General features: G+C 39.8%; 1 long non-coding RNA gene across 15 annotated transcripts in view; it reads left to right on the top strand.

Annotated features, from left to right (window-relative positions):
- LOC147379561 (uncharacterized) overlaps positions 1-18,272 on the top strand; it is a 291,231-nt gene that overhangs the window by 114,167 nt on the left and 158,792 nt on the right. Inside the window, exon 4 of one of the 15 annotated variants that reach the window (XR_015133612.1) lies at positions 3,040-5,349. The exons of the other annotated variants lie outside the window; for them this stretch is intronic. This is a non-coding gene — a long non-coding RNA (uncharacterized LOC147379561). Of the gene's footprint in view, positions 1-3,039; positions 5,350-18,272 lie in introns of those variants that run through there. 15 annotated transcript variants of the gene reach the window in all.

The following is an 18,272-nucleotide window of genomic DNA, read 5'->3' as shown; positions in this document are numbered from 1 at the left end:
GCCTACAATTTTGGCAGCCCTTCTGAAAAAGATTCTGTGCTTAATCAAAACTTGTTTGAACAATTGTCTGGATGGAGGGCATTTTAATTCTTTTCCATTGCTTTCTACCTCCAGGAATCAATGGAGCAGCAAGAGAGCAGCTTTTCTTGCATTCTCACTGCTCCTTGAGGTACAAACCAATTTTCAGACTTCAACATATCCCAGCAAATAATTGTTTGGTGTGGAAATAAAGCTCTTTATTGCAGCAATAGTGATGGGATACCAGTAGGACAATAAAAAATGAAGTCTTAATGCATCTGATGTGAGTGCATCAAGCTGGCAGGATTCCTGGAGGTAGTGAACGGAGCCTGGGCAGAACTGCCTGTAGGTCCAAGTGCAATCATAAATGATTTCCATAAATAGTGTGTCTTTGCTGTCCTGTGTGCTGTGCTGAAAGAAAAAGGGAAGAGGCTGCTATTCCTAGAGGGAAATGGACTTCTTTTTGTGTTGCTAACAAAGAGAAGCCCAGTGGCAGTGCACACTGTGGCATTTGCTTTGGGTTTTAAAGACATGTAGCTCTACCTCATTGGAAAAATTGAAAATCTATATGGCAATTGCTTGTGGCACACGTGAGGCAAGTTATCCTAGCTCATTAATGATGTGACCAAGAAAAAAGAAAACCTCCTCGCCGCCATCTAGGCAAAACATATATATGGCAAAATATATTTATGGGCCAAAGGGCAACGTCGCAAAACAAATGGATTGGGAGCCAGGAGCCTGAGATAAAACAGAATATGGGCTTTAGAAATAGACTTGGATGGTGACATTCTGTGTTCTGGTTTTCTTACTTAACAGTGATGAACAATACAGCTCTTTTCATGGGATCGTGAGGGTTAAGCCAGAAATTATGTTCAACAGAGAATATATTTTTGGCAAAAATGGCGTATTTCTCAATACCTACTGAAGTTTAGGGCTTCCCAGGTGGCACTGGTGGTAAAGAACCTGCCTGCCAATGCAGGAAACATAAGAGATGTGGGTTTTATCCCTAGATCAGGAAGATCTCCTGGAGGTGGGCATGGCAACCCACTCCAATTTTCTTGCCTGAAGAATCCCTTGGACGGAGGAGCCTGACAGGCTACAGTCCAGAGGTCTCAAAGAATCAGACATGACTGAAGTGACTTAGCACACTGAAGTTTAAGTAGGATACTTGGAGGAATACTGAGTGAAGGTGTCAAAAACAGTAAAAGGTGTAAGTCTCTTTGTTTTAACAGAAATGACTAGTGTGACCCAAGTGTGTGTGTTCTTTGCAAGAAGGAAAACAAATTTGAAAACTGCAGTTATAGCAGCCTGAATCTTTTATTCTCGGCCTATCCCCAGCCTAGACTCTGAGTGTGTGTGTGTGCACATGCACACACGCGTGTGAGTACATGCTCCATCTCTATCCCATAATATTTCATTGAAAGAGACTGGGGAATGATGATTTGAAAGTTTGTGGAACCTGCCAACCTAAGAATGCTAGGAAATCAGCAACTTGCTGTACTTTTTGTGTCTGTGCCCCCTTTTCCCTATACTTTAGGGGAATTTCTGAAAGAGATGGAACACCACCAAATCTGACAGGTGGAACACAACCAAATCTGACAATCACAAAGAATACTTTAGCGACTGCTTGATGGTTTTAAGGAGAGCTGTGGTTTTTAGCTAGCCAGATTAGCTGAGTTTGTAAGTTCAAACTTAGTGTTAAAAAGTGAGATCAATAGGATATCTCTGGAAACTATATGGGGACCAGGTATCCACGAGTGTCTTATAGAAATGACTGGTGCATGGCTGGGAGGTCCAGGCAGCAGGTAGTATTAAAATACTATACAAAGAATTAGGGGTTTCGAGCGACTTCACTTTCACTTTTCACTTTCATGCATTGGAGAAGGCAATGGCAACCCACTCCAGTGTTCTTGCCTGGAGAATCCCAGGGATGGGGGAGCCTGGTGGGCTGCTGTCTCTGGGGTCACACAGAGTCGGAAATGACTGAAGTGACTTAGCAGCAGCAGCAGCTGGCTCAGTGGTAAAAAATCTGCCAAACCGATGCAGAAGACCCAGGAAATGCAGGTTCGATCCCTCGGTCGGGAGGATCCCCTGCAGTAGGAAATGGCAACCCACTCCAGTGTTCTTGCCTGGAAAATTCCATGGAAAAGGAGCCTGGTGGGTTATAGTCCAGGAATTTCAAAGAGCTGGACATGATTGAGCATGCATACAGAAATAATTAGAATCTAGAAATGGCAAAGGACAGCATGTGGAGAGAAATAGAAGAAAGGGGCATTGAGATATTACAATTCAAAATTCAGCATTATGACTGGTAAAAGATGGCAGGACTGACAGGAAATAGAACCCTACCTGCCTTACAGAATGATGGGGAGAGGCCTATCCAGGTACCAAGGCAGGAATTAGGGAAAGGACAAATGTTGCAAACAAAGGAGGGGCCTCATAGTAAAGCAAAGACATCAGTATTTAAGAGAAAAACAAACGTAAATAGTTTGACTCCTTAGTAGCTGATAGTTTATTTATCATATCTAAGGCATATTTTCCTTATTTGTAAAATGGTAAATATTAACATCCACTTTGCAAGGCTTATAAAGATAAAATAAGTTCAAAATGCAAAATCATTTGTTATTGTTTATAGAACACAATAGGGCTTAAAATGGTAGCCATTGTGACTGTATTTTGCTATTGAAAAAAACAATGTTAAATCCTGGAATAAAGATGGTGGGCACCTTGTACTTCTCACTTGAATTTGGAGTAACATTCTCTGGAGAAGCTCCTTTGAACCAACAGGGTTAAAATTTCATAGTGTCTCCTCTGAAAGCAGGTTTTTCTGAGGCAGAGTGGGCGCTCCTCTGAAGCAGCCTTCTATTCTTCAAGATGAAAGAAGCATTGAATTCAGATAACACAGTCGGACATGTCTGTTTTTGATTGTTGATAAATATTTCATTTTACATTTTAAATTCATACGGGCCACAAAATCATTGAAGATGAGAAAGAATTCAATACTAGGCCATTCCTTTGCAGGATCGTTTCTCAGAACACACTTGTTCCCGTTTTGTTCAATTGAGAAGGAGGCACCTTGGCAGCTGCCCACTGACGACTGCTTCACAGCTGTGGGGAGCGCACTCTGTGGACGAGCTTCTTTCCCTCGGTCCCTGGATCTAAAATAGGCCCCCCTCTCCTCTTCCAAGATGAACTATAAAACAACCATTGCTTACCTAGCTATGCTGATACTGCTAAGTCGCTTCAGTCGTGTCCGACTCTGTGCGACCCCATGGACGGCAGCCTACCAGGCTCCGCCGTCCCTGGGATTCTGCTATAGGCTTGGCTTGTTAATCTCAAAAATATCATCTTTGAGTTACCAGTGCTATGTGTCTCCGTGTCTCGCATTCTAATAGAACCATGTGAAGCTGTTTTGTTATTTTTTAAAAAACATTTTATGGCAAAAAGTTGAAACATCTTGGAGTTACTTACAGAGCAGGATTTTCATGTACACGTGAAATGACATTCGACTTGAAAATTCGAAAGTTTTGAGAACTGAAAATGACTGAGAGCACATGTTTGTACGATTGTATTACTGTCCCCAATGCTGTCAGTTTCTGGAGAGCTAAGGCCTCTTCTCTCTAGATTTCAATTATATTATTAGCAGTAGGCCATCTTCACAATAATTGGTACACTCACTTTATCTAATGGAGTATTTTTCATCTAATTGACTGGAAACTTATCATACAAATGTCAAAGCCAGATTTTCCTATAATAACCTATTATCTCTGCAGTTCTGGCTCAGTGCACCCACAAGAAATGGCATAATAATCATCTTTGGGAGAGTGAAGGACAGCAACTTAATTTCCCTGCCTCTGATGAGAATGACAGCTCCTTCAAAAGGAGAAACTTTTAATACATCCACTTGATCTTGCCACATTTGTCATTCACAAATCTGACTTCATTTTGCTTTAAATATGTGAGTGAATATTCTTGTTGGAAGACAGCATTTCAGAGACAGGAGGAAAGATTAAAAACAAAGAACAGGATTAGGAGCGTGAGCTCAGGATGCTGCTTTTAGATTAGATGATTTTGGGGCAAATCACCTCATCTCCCTGGTTCTTAAATATCAAATGAGAAGTTCAGCCTAGGATATTGTTTCATAGACTTCGGTCATTTATGTATCTCTTCTTCAAGGCCTTTTACACATTTATGTATTAGCCATCCACTTTTGTACCTACTGTGTTTCATTGTGTCAAACCATAAAACAACAAACCAATCAAACAAAAAACAAGCAAGCAAAACACCCAACTACCTATGGACATATATATATATGTATTTGAAAAATAAATCTAAAATAAGTAATAAACACACAAGAACTACCACTAGCAATAAGTGGAACCCTAAAAATAAATAAATAAATACCACTTTAAAGGAAGTATGCTTGTGGACCACCAGGTAAAAATTATGCCAGGAGCAATATTTCCATTATTATGCAGTTTACACCATTTAGGCAGTTTATAATATGTACCGCTAACAGAAGAATGCATATCATAATTTGGGAAACATTGCCCTAGCTGATTGAGGGGGTCTTTTCCTGCTTCAGAAAGTCCATGATTAAATTATTTAAGATAATATGTTTCTGATGTACATTTCAGAAGAGCCACCCTGCCTCAGAAATCCTTCTAAATAATTTCCAAAGAAAGGGAGTATTCCTAGTCAAAAGATGTGATGTGACAGACTATCTTGTTCTCCAGAGGAACCAATGAAAACATGGAGACTCATGGGAATGTCAGAGTGAGAGATGAAACAGAAAAATCCTATTTCCTCCCTCCAATTAAGATAAAGATGTGAAGTCTTATTTAAGATATGCTTTTAAAACTGGCACTGCCTTTATCCATCTCACTACTATGCACCAGGTCACGTAGCTATGCCTGTATACAGAACACAATTTGCACATGGTCTAAAGATGCCAACATTTCTCTCATCTGAGAAAAGATGAGAACGTGGAAAAGGGCTGTGATTATATCTGGCTTCTCTGAGCCAAATAGGGTTGCCTTACCTCAGAAGAGCCTCTTCTAGGAAATAATCAGAGATAAAGTATAATAAACAAAGATTTATAAAGATGTTTGCTGTTGTGATGTTTGTAATAGTGTGGGAAAAAAACACTTAAATACCAAGCATGCAGGTTATATTTAAACAAATCATAATGTATCAATTTGGTGGAATATATGATCATTAAAATAGCATTTATGAGATGTTAATAAAGTAGGGATAGGAATACGATATGCTGTAATATTGGGTAAAATCCTGTGATCAGAATTATCCAAACATCTTAGTACGGCCTACAAATTGACTCAAGCTCTAGTCTCTGCCTAACTTTCTTGTCATAGGCGAGAAGACACCTCATGTGGCACCTGGTTCTTCAGCTGTATTGAAATGCTGGTTATTCTCCAAACATAGCAAGTTCTCCTGAAAGTCCATGCTATTGACCATACTAGCTTTTTTTTTTAAAAACACATGTATACCTGTGGCGGATTCATTTTGATATTTGGCAAAACTAATACAATTTTGTAAAGTTTAAAAATAAAATAAAATTTAAAATTAAAAAAAAAAAAAGACTAATCTAAAACAAATATTTAGATGGATATTGCATTAGAAGAAGAGGTAGAGTTGATAGTGAAAGGAAAACCAGGTTTCTCCCTGGAGATGAGAAAGTAGGGCCTCTTATTTCAAAATTGCTGAGTGACTTTGGTATAATTTCTTTATCATTTCTCTGCCTTGTCAATTTAATTGTAAGTGGAATTACAGTACAGCAAGTACTTTGATTAGGTCCCTAGCTTCTGGCTATATTGTTTATTAAATGCAGAAAGAGAAGGAAAAAAAGCTGTAAAATCTATTGATCTCCACTACTAGAAATAAAGAAGCTTGTGTTGAAGAAAAGAACAGAAATATTGTCTTCAGGGCCAAATGAGAAATTTTCCCTTTCTTTCTACTCTGCCTTCAACTGCAACTCATGACCCCTTCCTAGTCCAACCCTTTGAATATAGAAATTATTTAATACATGCCACAATTTAAAAAAAACATATTTTGCCTCTTGCTGTAGTGTAGTCAGGTGATTTTCAAATAATATCTTGATGATACATTCCTTTAGGCCTTATAAAGTTCTTGAAAGTCAAAACAATAAAAGTGAAAGGAATTCTAGTAGGAATTTGCTGCTGCCCAGCAAGACTTAAAATAGAACGGACCTCTTTGGCATATTACAGAGTAGATGAACTATCACAGGCCCTGGGTTCAGATGGTATCTGAATCCCTCACAAGGTTGCTCTTGTGAGAGAATTACATAGACTGTGTAGGACTCTGGAAACTATAAGGCACTACATAGATGTTACATAGTTTTATAAATCCAGAGTCAAGGTAGAAAGAAAGAGGTTTCTAGATCTACATTACTATCACTTGGCATGATTTTATACTTATTAGAAAACTTTCTCTTGAGTGATCAACAATCAGATTAAGAAGCACTTGGTCTGCTGTTTTGGAAATAATACTACCTTCCAGAATAATTGATATAAAAACACTTCAGTCAGTTCAGTTCAGTCACTTAGTTGTGTCTGACTCTTTGCAACCCCATGCACTGCAGCACGCCAGGCTTCCCTGTCCGTCACCAACTCACAGAGCTTGCTCAAACTCATGTTCATCGAGTTGGTGATGCCATCCAACCATCTCATTCTCTGTCACCCCCTTCTCTTGCCTTCAATCTTTCCCAGAATCAGGGTCTTTTCTAATGAGTCAGTTCTTTGCATCAGATGACCCAAGTATTGGAGCTTTAGCTTTAGCATCCGTCCTTCCAATGAATATTCAGGATTGATTTCCTTTAGGATGGACTGGTTGGATCTCCTTGCTGTCCAAGGGACTCTCGAGAGTCTTCTCCAACACCACAGTTCAAAAGCATCAATTCTTTGGCTTGCAGCCTTCTTTATGGTCCAGCTCCACATCCATCCATGACTACTGGAAAACCATACCTTTGACTATATGGACCTTTGTTGGTAAACTAATGACTCTACTAACAGTAAACAGTTCAGTTCAGTTCAGGTCATTTGCTCAGTCGTGTCCGACTCTTTGTGACCCCATGAATAGCAGCATGCCAGGCCTCCCTGTCCATCACCAACTCCCAGAGTTCACTCAGACTCACGTCCATCGAGTCAGTGATGCCATCCAGCCGTCTCATCTTCTGTTGTCCCCTTCTCCTCCTGCCCCCAATCCCTCCCAGCATCAGAGTCTTTTCCAATGAGTCAACTCTTCGCATGAGGTGGCCAAAGGACTGGAGTTTCAGCTTTAGCATCATTCCTTCCAAAGAAATCCCAGGGCTGATCTCCTTCAGAATGGACTGGTTGGATCTCCTTGCAGTCCAAGGGACTCTCAAGAGTCTTCTCCAACACCACAGTTCAAAAGCATCAATTCTTCGGCACTCAGCCTTCTTTACAGTCCAACTCTCACATCCATACATGACCACAGGAAAAACCATAGCCTTGACTAGACGGACCTTTGTTGGCAAAGTAATGTCTCTGCTTTTGAATATGCTATCTAGGTTGGTCATAACTTTCCTTCCAAGGAGTAAGTGTCTTTTAATTTCATGGCTGCAGTCACCACCTGCAGTGATTTTGGAGCCCCCCAAAATAAAGTCTGCCACTGTTTCTACTGTTTCCCCATCTATTTCCCATGAAGTGATGGGACCGGATGCCATGATCTTCGTTTTCTGAATGTTGAGCTTTAAGCCAACTTTTTCACTCTCCACTTTCACTTTCATCAAGAGGCTTTTTAGTTCCTCTTCACTTCCTGCCATAAGGGTGGTGTCATCTGCATATCTGAGGTTATTGACATTTCTCCCGGTAATCTTGATTCCAGCTTGTGCTTCTTCCAGTCCAACGTTTCTCATGATGTACTCTGCATATAAGTTAAATAAGCAGGGTGACAATATGCAGCCTTGACGTGCTCCTTTTCCTATTTGGAACCAGTCTGTTGTTCCATGTCCAGTTCTAACTGCTGCTTCCTGACCTGCATACAGATTTCTCAAGAGGTAGGTCGGGTGGTCTGGGATTCCCACCTTTTTCAGAATTTTCCACAGTTTATTGTGATCCACACAGTCAAAGGCTTTGGCATAGACAATAAAACAGAAATAGATGTTTTTCTGGAACTTTCTTGCTTTTTCCATGATCCAGCAGATGTTGGCAATTTGATCTCTGGTTTCTCTGCCTTTTCTAAAACCAGCTTGAACATCGGGAAGGTCACGGTTCACGTACTGCTGAAGCCTGGTTGGAGAATTTTGAGCATTACTTTACTAGCATGTGAGATGAGTGCAATTGTGCGGTAGTTTGAGCATTCTTTGGCACTACCTTTCTTTGGGATTAGAATGAAAACTGATTTTTTCCAGTCCTGTGGCCACTGCTGAGTTTTCCAAATTTGCTGGCATATTGAGTACAACACTTTCACAGCATCATCTTTCAGGATTTGGAGTAGCTCAACTGGAATTCCATCACTTCCACTAGCTTTGTTCGTAGTGATGCTTTCTAAAGCCCACTTGACTTCACATTCCAGGATGTCTGGCTCTAGGTCAGTGATCACACCGTCGAGACTATCTGGGTCGTGAGGATCTTTTTTGTACAGTTCTTCTGTGTATTCTTGCCACCCCTTCTTAATATCTTCTGCTTCTGTTAGGCCCATACCATTTCTGTCCTTTATCGAGCCCATCTTTGCATGAAATATTCCCTTGGTATCTCTAATTTTCCTGAAGAGATCTCTAGTCTTTCCCATTCTGTTGTTTTCCTCTATTTCTTTGCATTGATCACTGAGGAAGGCTTTCTTATGTCTTCTTGCTATTCTTTGGAACTCTGCATTCAGATGCTTATATCTTTCCTTTTCTCCTTTGCTTTTCGCTTCTCTTCTTTTCCCAGCTATTTGTAAGGCCTCCCCAGACAGCCATTTTGCTTTTTTGCATTTCTTTTCCATGGTAAAAACGTCCATAAAAGGCTATATGTTTGTGTGCTCAGGAAAGAAAAATATGTCCCAAACAGCTTAGTAACCAGGGTTTGAGATAAGCCACCTACTACAGAATGGTGAGGAGGGCATGGTAACCCACTCCAGTGTTCTTGCCTGGAGAATCCCATGGACAGAGGAGCCTGGAGGGCTACGGTCCATCAGGTCACAAAGAGTTGGACAAGACTGAAGTGACTTAGCACACACGCACGCACAGCATGGTGACCCTCAGTGGTATCTCATCTTCATAGGTAAAGGATCCTATTAGATCTATTTAAGGGTCCCTTGAAGAACTGGTAGATGGAGTAGCAAAACATTTAGTCAGAAGTATGTAAGCCTACAGAGAGTGAGGAAAAATAACCCGTATTCAAGATGTCTTCAAACCCAAAAGTTTAAATCACTCAAAGAAAACTAATGCCAATATAACCAAGAAAATCAACAATTGAAAGATAAATTAACTCTAGTTAAAAGAATGAAATTGTTGTAAATATTTTAAAGTTTATTTAGGAGCTCCAAAGAGATAAAAGAAAAAAATAACAAAAAGAGGAATAATTTAACATATTTGGGCATAAATGAAAGAAGACCCTGTAGATGTGCAAAAGGATCACTTTGAAATTTTAGAAATGAAAAAAAAAATTGAAACAAGAAATCAGCATTTACTGTAAATTCAAGATTGGTTACAGTTGAAAAGATAATCAGCTAATTAGATGTTTGTATTGATGAATGCTCCCAGAACACAGCATAATGATACAGAAAGATTTATAAGCATATGGAAGAGCAGTTTTGGGACATGGAAACATGATTGAGAGTCCTTAGTACATGTTTAATAGGCTTTATAGAAGGAGACTAGAAGGAATGGCAGAAAGAAATATAAAAAGAAATGGATTGAGAATTTGCAAGTGTTATTAAAAAGACTACATCCTCAGTAGAAGTTCATCTCAAGAACTAAGCAGAATAAACAAAAATCAAGCCATATCTAGGAGAAACAAAATATTATATATCTGAGGGAAAGAAAATATTATTCTGGACTCAATACCTAGCTGCTGCTGCTGCTGCTAAGTCGCTTCAGTCGTGTCTGACTCTGTGCAACCCCATAGATGGCAACCCACCAGGCTCCCCTGTCCCTGGGATTCTCCAGGCAAGAATACTTTAGTGAGTTGCCATTTCCTTCTCCAATGCATGAAAGTGAAAAGTGAAAGTGAAGTTATTCAGTCGTGTCTGATTCTTAGCGACCCCAAGGACTACAGCCTGCCAGGCTCCTCATCCATGGGATTTTCCAGGCAAGTGTACTGGAGTGGGTTGGCATTGCCTTTTCTGAATACCTAGCTAGACTATCATATGAGAGAGAGAAATAAAGATACTGCAGACCTATAAAGACAAAGAAGTGCATTTGGTACCAGAGGCCATTTCTGAAAGAACCACGTAAGAAGAAATTAACTTAAAAGGAAAAAAGTTGATGTTAAAAAAAAAAAAAAAAAAGCAAATGGGTCAGAATCCAGAAGCATGGTATTGGTCAGGAAGTTGACACTATTTTAAAATTTAAGGGTTTTACTTAAAACAAACTAGAAATACAACTTGTAGCTTCTATATCAGTAGAGGGAAAAGAAAAGAAGGGAAGAACTATATACCTTGTATTATTTTGACTTCTCTCTTTCCCTTATCCCAAATCATATCACAAGAAGTGAAAGATTTAAACTGGATATGAATTCTGTTGAGATAAAGGGACAGAATTGTTTGGAGTTGGAAAATGGGGCTAACTTTTACAGTAGGGACTGTCTTGTTATTTAAATCCCAAGATAAAATATAGAAAAGCCTTGATTGTGTGAAACATTAACTCACCCAAATATTTTTTCCTTTAACCTTAGGGAGAAGAAGAAAACTATAAGCAAATAATCACTATGTATTTAAAGTGGTCTGATTCAATTCAGCATAGTTTCCTCTAGTCACCTACAACTTTTATGTTTTCATCTCTGTTTCACTCTTCTATGATCACTCAGCTGCAAAATGCCAGCTTTTAGGCAGATCAACCATCAAAGCAAAGTTCAGTCACTGCTAATCTATTTAATGTACAAGGATAGAAATTGAATTCATATTTTGAGAAATGTTTTCAGAAATAGGATTTTAAAAAGTCTAACATAACAGGAAAAATTCTGATTATTAGATTTAATAGAAAGTTCTATTTACTGTGAATATGTGGCATCCTGGAGAGCATGCCAAAGAGTTGAGCTCTGCTTTCAAGTCTCTGTGCCCAAGCAGCTGCGTGCTTACATATCACTCATTTAACCTGTCTGAGCTTCAGCATTCTTATGCATAATATAGGGGTTCAATTAGGTGACCTCTAAGGTCCCTGATGCTTTTTGAAAGGTCTGATTCTGGCATACACCGTATCCTGGGCATTCTGGTTAATCAAAATTTCAGGCTGTTTCAGAAATCTCTTTTCTGGCTTGTGTTGTGAGTCTCCTAGACCCTGCTGTGTCAGTGTAACCAGTCCCATGATGTGTGGCCTTTGTCACATGTGTTCTTATTCTAAAGGGTGAGGTGCTACGGATGTGAGCATATGAGGGCTAAATAGAACAGCAGAATGAGTCCAAACAGTGAAGTGCACAGGAAAGCCCTATCAGTCAACTTGCAACTGACATATTTACATAAATATTGAACAGAAAGTTTCTAAGTTTGAAAAAGCAGGTTCTGTGGTACCTTTGTCCAAGGAAAAAAATGTAAGCAATGAGAAGAATTGTTCAAGGAGACGGGTAAAGCTGTGACAATGACTTTGGCGCTGGACCATTTTTTTTTTAATCTGTGACATTTATCAGCAATATTCAGGATCTTGATTGGAGGCTCATGCTGTGAAATACAATGAATGTAATATCTAGAAAACAAGGGAGAACAGATGTAGCTGGGTTGTATAATCCAGCGTGACACTCATTATCATTATGAAAGGAATAACTAGCAAGCTTGAAAGATGGAAAATAGAGGCAGCCAAGATGGTCAGAAATCTGCCTGGCTTTAAAAGATGCCTGTAATTTCTGTACCTGGGAATAGTCATTATGAAGCAGAATGTCATTATGCCAGTTCTAGTAACAACACACAAGCATCCCTTACAATAAACGGTGCAGCCTGACTTTTTCCTCTGTGGAGATGTTTAATTTTGTTCAAATGGTATTTCACAGGCAGCAAACAAAGACAAGTAAGAGTGGGATAAGGTGGTCAGGAAATGGTTTTTCACAGATACAGACTCTCGTTTTCATTATCTTTCTTCAGAAATCATGAAAGTATAATATACACATCCTTATGAGTAGGAGAGAATGGAGGACTTTTGCAACAGAAAGTATCATTATTTTCAATGAATTTACATTATTTAGAAACATGCTTTTTTACCTTGTTTTTTTTGGGGGGAGAATGTTGTTAGACTTGAACAATTGAAATAAACTGCTAAAATCATGTTAATATAATGGCTCAATTTCTAAGCTCTTATACCCTTTGGTATTTGAGTTTATGAAACCTTTTGTGGTATTTTCATATAAATGAATAATTTTGTTTATCTTTGAAAAATACTTTTATTATGAAAAATTATGAGTGTTTGGGGCTTCCCCTCTTGGCTATTACTACAGGAGTCAGATTCCTGAGAGAGAGATTACAGAGACTGACTGAAGAGAAAGGAACTCCCAAACCACACATTTGCTTAAATTCTCCTCCCCCCCGCCCACCAAAGAAGTCTTTAATGCTTTATTCTGTGAAACAAACCTGAAATCTTTGGTAGATCAGTTCAGTTCAGTTCAGTCTCTCAGTCGTGTTCAACTCTCGGCGACCCCACGAACTGCAGCACGCCAGGCCTCCCTGACTATCACCAACTCCAGGAGCTTACTCAAACTCATGTCCATTGAGTTGGTGATGCCATCCAACCATCTCATCCTCTGTCATCCCCTTCTCCTCCTGTCTTCAGTCTTTCCCAGCATCAGGGTCTTTTCTAGTGAGTCAGTTCTTCACATCAGGTGGCCAAAGTATTGGAGTTTGAGCTTCAGTATCAGTCCTTCCAATGAATATTCAGGACTGATCTCCTTTAGGACGGACTGGTTGGATATCTTTGTAGTCCAAGCGACTCTCAAGAGTCCTCTCCAACACCACAGTTCAAAAGCATCAATTCTTCGGTGCTCATCTTTCTTTATAGTCCAACTCTCACATCCATACATGACTACTGGAAAAACCATAGCTTTGACTAGATGGACCTTTGTTGGCAAAGTAATGGCTCTGCTTTTTAATATACTGTCTAGGTTGGTCACAACTTTTCTTCCAAGGATCAAGCGTCTTTTAATTTCATGGCTACAGTCATCATCTGCAGTGATTTTGGAGCCCTGAAAAATATAGTCTGTTACCGTTTCCATTGTTTCCCCATCTATCTGCCATGAAGTGATGGGACCAGATGCCATGATCTTAGATACTTCTAAATGTTTATCTAAATCTTTTCAGATGTATAATGTATCTTGTTTGCAGTAATGCCCTTGTTTTCAATGTACATATTTGAATCTCTTGTCAAAAATAGATTTGACCTCTTAAGTCTTACTCTTCCAGTTTCCCAGTACTTAGGGACTCAGATAACTTCTCAAATAAATATTTTAGCTTTTTGAAATGTATTTACTCTTGAGGTTCCTTCCTCTGTGGATCCAAATAATTCCCAGAAAACTGAAATGGAGAGAATCATGGAATGTGCTTAGGCATAAAATATGGCACAAACAATGATGTATTAAGGTTAGGGTGAGACATTTAGCAGAGTCTGGTAGTTGCTGCCCTCATTTTTCCCTGGGTACAAATTTTTATTAACATGGAAAAAGTGTATTCGAAAATATTCCAGGCCTATGGACTTATTTCCAAAGTGCATCAAACATTAGCTCTTTAGTTCCTAGGGCTTCTGTCTTAAACACTGATCTACTTTCCCATCTGATCCTGACTCAGGCACCTCAAAATCCCCACCTAGTCCTTGTCTTCCCAAGTTTTCATCTTGAGACTCATTTTTCTGGGCTGACAGCTCCAAATAAATTTTTGTTTGCTTTTAGCTCTACTGAACATTCGCCCCTCTTATTTATTAGGAATTAAACTTCTAATCACCTGATGGCCTTTTCAGTGGGAAAATCACCTGTATCTATATAACCGAACTCTCAGGACTAATAACCAAGGCCACCTGTGTCAGCAAGACTTAACTGTTTGTGGCAGGAAGTTCTTCTTCAGGAAGGTAAGACTATAAGCCAGTACATAACCTCATTGTTCATATTTCAGGAAATTTCGAAGACCAGTTTATTCAGGCAGATAATTTTCTCATCTGGGTAAATGGCTCTCCTTTCTGCTCTTTTTCTTTCAGCTGCAACCTTCCCCTCCAGCACCAGCCCACTCACCAAGACTCCCTTCTAGGCACTTGTCTCTGCTGTGGAAGCTTGGAAGAGAATAGAATTGTTTTCCTTCAAACAATTTATGTATAGGCTGCTGCTGCTGCTAAGTCACTTCAGTCGTGTCCGACTCTGTGCGACCCCATAGATGGCAGCCCACCAGGCTCCCCCATCCCTGGGATTCTCCAGGCAAGAACACTGGAGTGGGTTGCCATTTCCTTCTCCAATGCATGAAAGTGAAAAGTGAAAGTGAAGTCGCTCAGTTGTGTCCGACTCTTAGCGACCCCATGGACTTCAGCCTACCAGGCTCCTCCATCCATGGGATTTTCCAGGCAAGAGTACTGGAGGCGGGTGCCATTGCCTTCTCCGATGTATAGGTTAGTAGTTCTCAACTGGGGATAAAGGGTTGTTAGGAAGAGGCAGTCTTGGCATTTGATTCACCAATCCCTGGGTGGGGAAGATCCCCTGGAGTGGGGCATGGCAACCCACTCCAGTATTCTTGCCTGGAGAATTCCCATGGACAGAGGAGCCTGGTGGGCTACGGTCCCATATGGGAGGGTTACGGATTATTCCCATGAAGATTCTAATAATCAGTTTATTCCCTCCTCTCTCCCTCTCCCTCAAACCAGAAGAACCAGTAGTTTAGATGCCTGTTCTATCTAATAACATGAATGACAGAGTGGAGGCCATTATCTGTGAATTAATGAGTAAATACTTGTTTTGAAACATGCAAATAATTAGGGCAAAGATGTCATGTGGGATATATTATGTGACATTTGCTTTTTTTTTTCCCCACTCAATTTAGTCATTATCTTGAAAAAAGTGTTTTTCCTTGACCTTCTAGAGACTTATTTTTATATAGAGGGAACAAAGCATTTTTGGCTCCAGCCCCAGAGGGGTACACAATTATGCCAGAGAAATTAGAGACAGGATTTATACAAATCACTCCTGGGTTGTTTTAGGAGTGCTTTTTTCATAGAGCTTTGGCATGAAAATTTTTTGTTTTTCTTTTTAAATATAGAAATTGGTTCTGCCTTTTAAAATGCTCACTAAACTTTGCTTAAAAATGTTTCTTTCTGCCTATTGAGGAAGTTTTGTTTTTCCTACTTTATATAAAAGCTACCATCCTCATAAATAAATCTTGTTTAGTCGCTTCAGTCATGTGTAACTTTTTTGCGATGACATGGACTGTAGTCCACCAGCCTCCTCTGTTCATGGAATCTTCTAGACAGGAATACTGGAGTGTGTTGCCATGTCCTTCTCCAGGGGATCTTCTTGACCCAGAGATCAAACCTCTGTGTCTCCTGCATTGCAGACAGATTCTTTACCACTGAGCTACCTGGGGAACCCCATAAACAACCCTAGGAAGGCTTTATGTGGGAGATAAGATTTTAGTTTGAACAAGTTGATAACTGGTAAGGGAGGGCTGAGAGTGATTCCTTAGTTGGAGCAGGATGATAGTGAAAGGAAGATGGAGACAATTGTAACTATATGTCAGCTAGTATATCTCTCTAAGTGATGCTATCATAACAACTCCTATCCACCTTTTCTTCTCTCTTTGGAATTTTTTAGTGATGATTTATTAACTTAATCTCTGTATTCTTTTTCATGTCCATTACTATAACTGCTTTTTCCTCCAGGCCTTCTTTGCTGTCAAAAGTTTCCATAGTTCTTATATGTTTTACTTTTGATGTTAAGTCTTGCCAAGACTTATGTTCAAATCTCTGTCTTACAAAATTTAAATAGGTACTTTTCTCTTTCCAAGATACTTAAATTTTTAAAAATTTCATATTTATTTTAATATACCCCTCAGTCTTAAGTCATACTGGTATTGGACAGATAGCTCAAATTATATCATAGGAAAACTCTGTCTAGGATATAATTGTTGAGGATAATTGTTAATCTTCTTCTGTGTGTTAAATAAAAGTGTTGGGAAGAAACTAGCAGTCAGGCTACTTTTGAAAGAGGTGTCTGCTGCTATGATATATTCAATTCTGTTGTTTTACATTGCTCCTCAAGACCTACCCTTTAAATCCATAGATGAACCATAAAGGATTCTCTGTAACTCCTTGTAATAATCACTTAACAGGGGTATAGTACTTAAATTTATATAGGAAAGGTTGTATGCACATCAGGATTTTTAAAAAAATTAGAGCCCATTTTAATATTGTACCATGTAATCTAGCCTGATAGAACTATGCTTTGTTTTTTAAACAAGAATTCTATATGAGGTAGCAGTATATTTCATAATTTTTAATCCCTTCTATATAATAACTAGTATACAGTTGTCATGTAGGGCTCATCTATTCTAGGTATTCTATTCTAGGTATTCTGGTAGAATAATACATAGAAGCGGTCCTTAGAGTCTGTGCTTCATCATAAAGTGATATCAGATATCAGAATAATATTTTCCTCTCTCTTACACACCAAATCCAGTCCATCAGCAGAGACTGTTGGTTCACCTTGAAATGATATCCTCAATCTTTTCACCACCTCCCCCAGTCTCACTGTATTGAGGCTATCTCATCTAGATTATCAGAGAAGGCAATGGCACCTCACTCCAGTACTTTTGCCTGGAAAATCCCATGGATGGAGGAGCCTGATGGGCTGTAGTCCATGGGGTCTCGAAGAGTCGGACACTACTGAGCGACTTCACTTTCACTTTTCACTTTCATGCACTGGAGAAGGAAATGGCAACCCGCTCCAGTGTTCTTGCGTGGAGATTCCCAGGGACGGCAGAGCCTGATGGGCTGCCATCTATGGGGTCCAGCAGAGTCGGACATGACTGAAGCGACTTAGCAGCAGCAGCAGCAGCAGCAGCAGCATCTAGATTATTGCAACAGCTTCTTTACAGATCAACCTACTTCTGCCCTAGACTGTCTCTGTTCCATAGCAACCAGAATAACTCATTTAAAATGATAGTAAGATTATGCCATTTCTCTGCTCAAAACTTGCCAATGGCTTTTGTTTGCACAAAGAATAAAATTCAGAGTCTTTTCCTATTACAACCCCAAGGCCCCTTCATCTCACACCTGGTTGCCTCCCTGATCCCATTTCTTACAGTCCCCTCTTGCTTACTCTCCTCCAGCCCTGCCAGCTCCCTGGCTGCTCCCAGGACACACGGTTTCTGTTCTACCCTCTGGACCTTGGCCATGCTATCCTGCCTGAAATGCTCTTTTCCCAGACAATGGCATGGCTTTTTCTCTCAATCCCTTTAGATTTCTGCTTCCATGTCACTTTGTCATAGAGGTCTTATCTGACCACTCTATCTCAGGCAGCACTCCTGTCCTCTCTGTCCCCATAGTCTTTCTCTATATAAAGTACGCACTCGGGGCTTCCCTGATGGTCCAGTGGTTGAGACTGCACACTTCCACTGCGGGGGGTCAGGTTTGATCCCTAGTTGGGGAACTAAGATTTGGCATGCCACACAGTACAGCCAAAACATTGAAAAATAAAATAAAAAGTATTAAAAATGAAAAAAAGTATGCACTTAACCACAGTCTGGACATACTCTGCTGATTGTCTTTCTCTCCCACAGTCAAATGTAAATTCTATGAGAGCAGGGAGTGCACCTGTTTTTTGTTCATTGCTTGGTCCCAAGACCTATAATGGTGTCTAGCCTATGATTGAGTACCTAGTAAATATATGATGGATGAATAAACAACAACAAGATTAACCAAGAATGATCTTATGACCTCCCTAAGGCTCTGTAGTGACTGACTTGTTGTTCAGGCACCAGGTCATGTCCAACTCACTCAGACCCCATGAACTGCAGCACACCAGGCTTCCCTGTCCTTCACTATCTCCCAGAGTTTGCTCAAACTCATGTCCACTGAGTCAGTGATACCATTCACCATCGTATAC

The sequence above is a fragment of the Bos grunniens genome, chromosome 1, assembly GCF_055505025.1.
Source record: "Bos grunniens cultivar Pamir isolate PY7600 chromosome 1, Bosgru_T2T1.0, whole genome shotgun sequence".
Lineage (NCBI taxonomy): Eukaryota > Metazoa > Chordata > Mammalia > Artiodactyla > Bovidae > Bos > Bos grunniens.
Note: the sequence above shows the minus strand (reverse complement) of the source record. Positions and strands in the feature narration are given on the sequence as shown.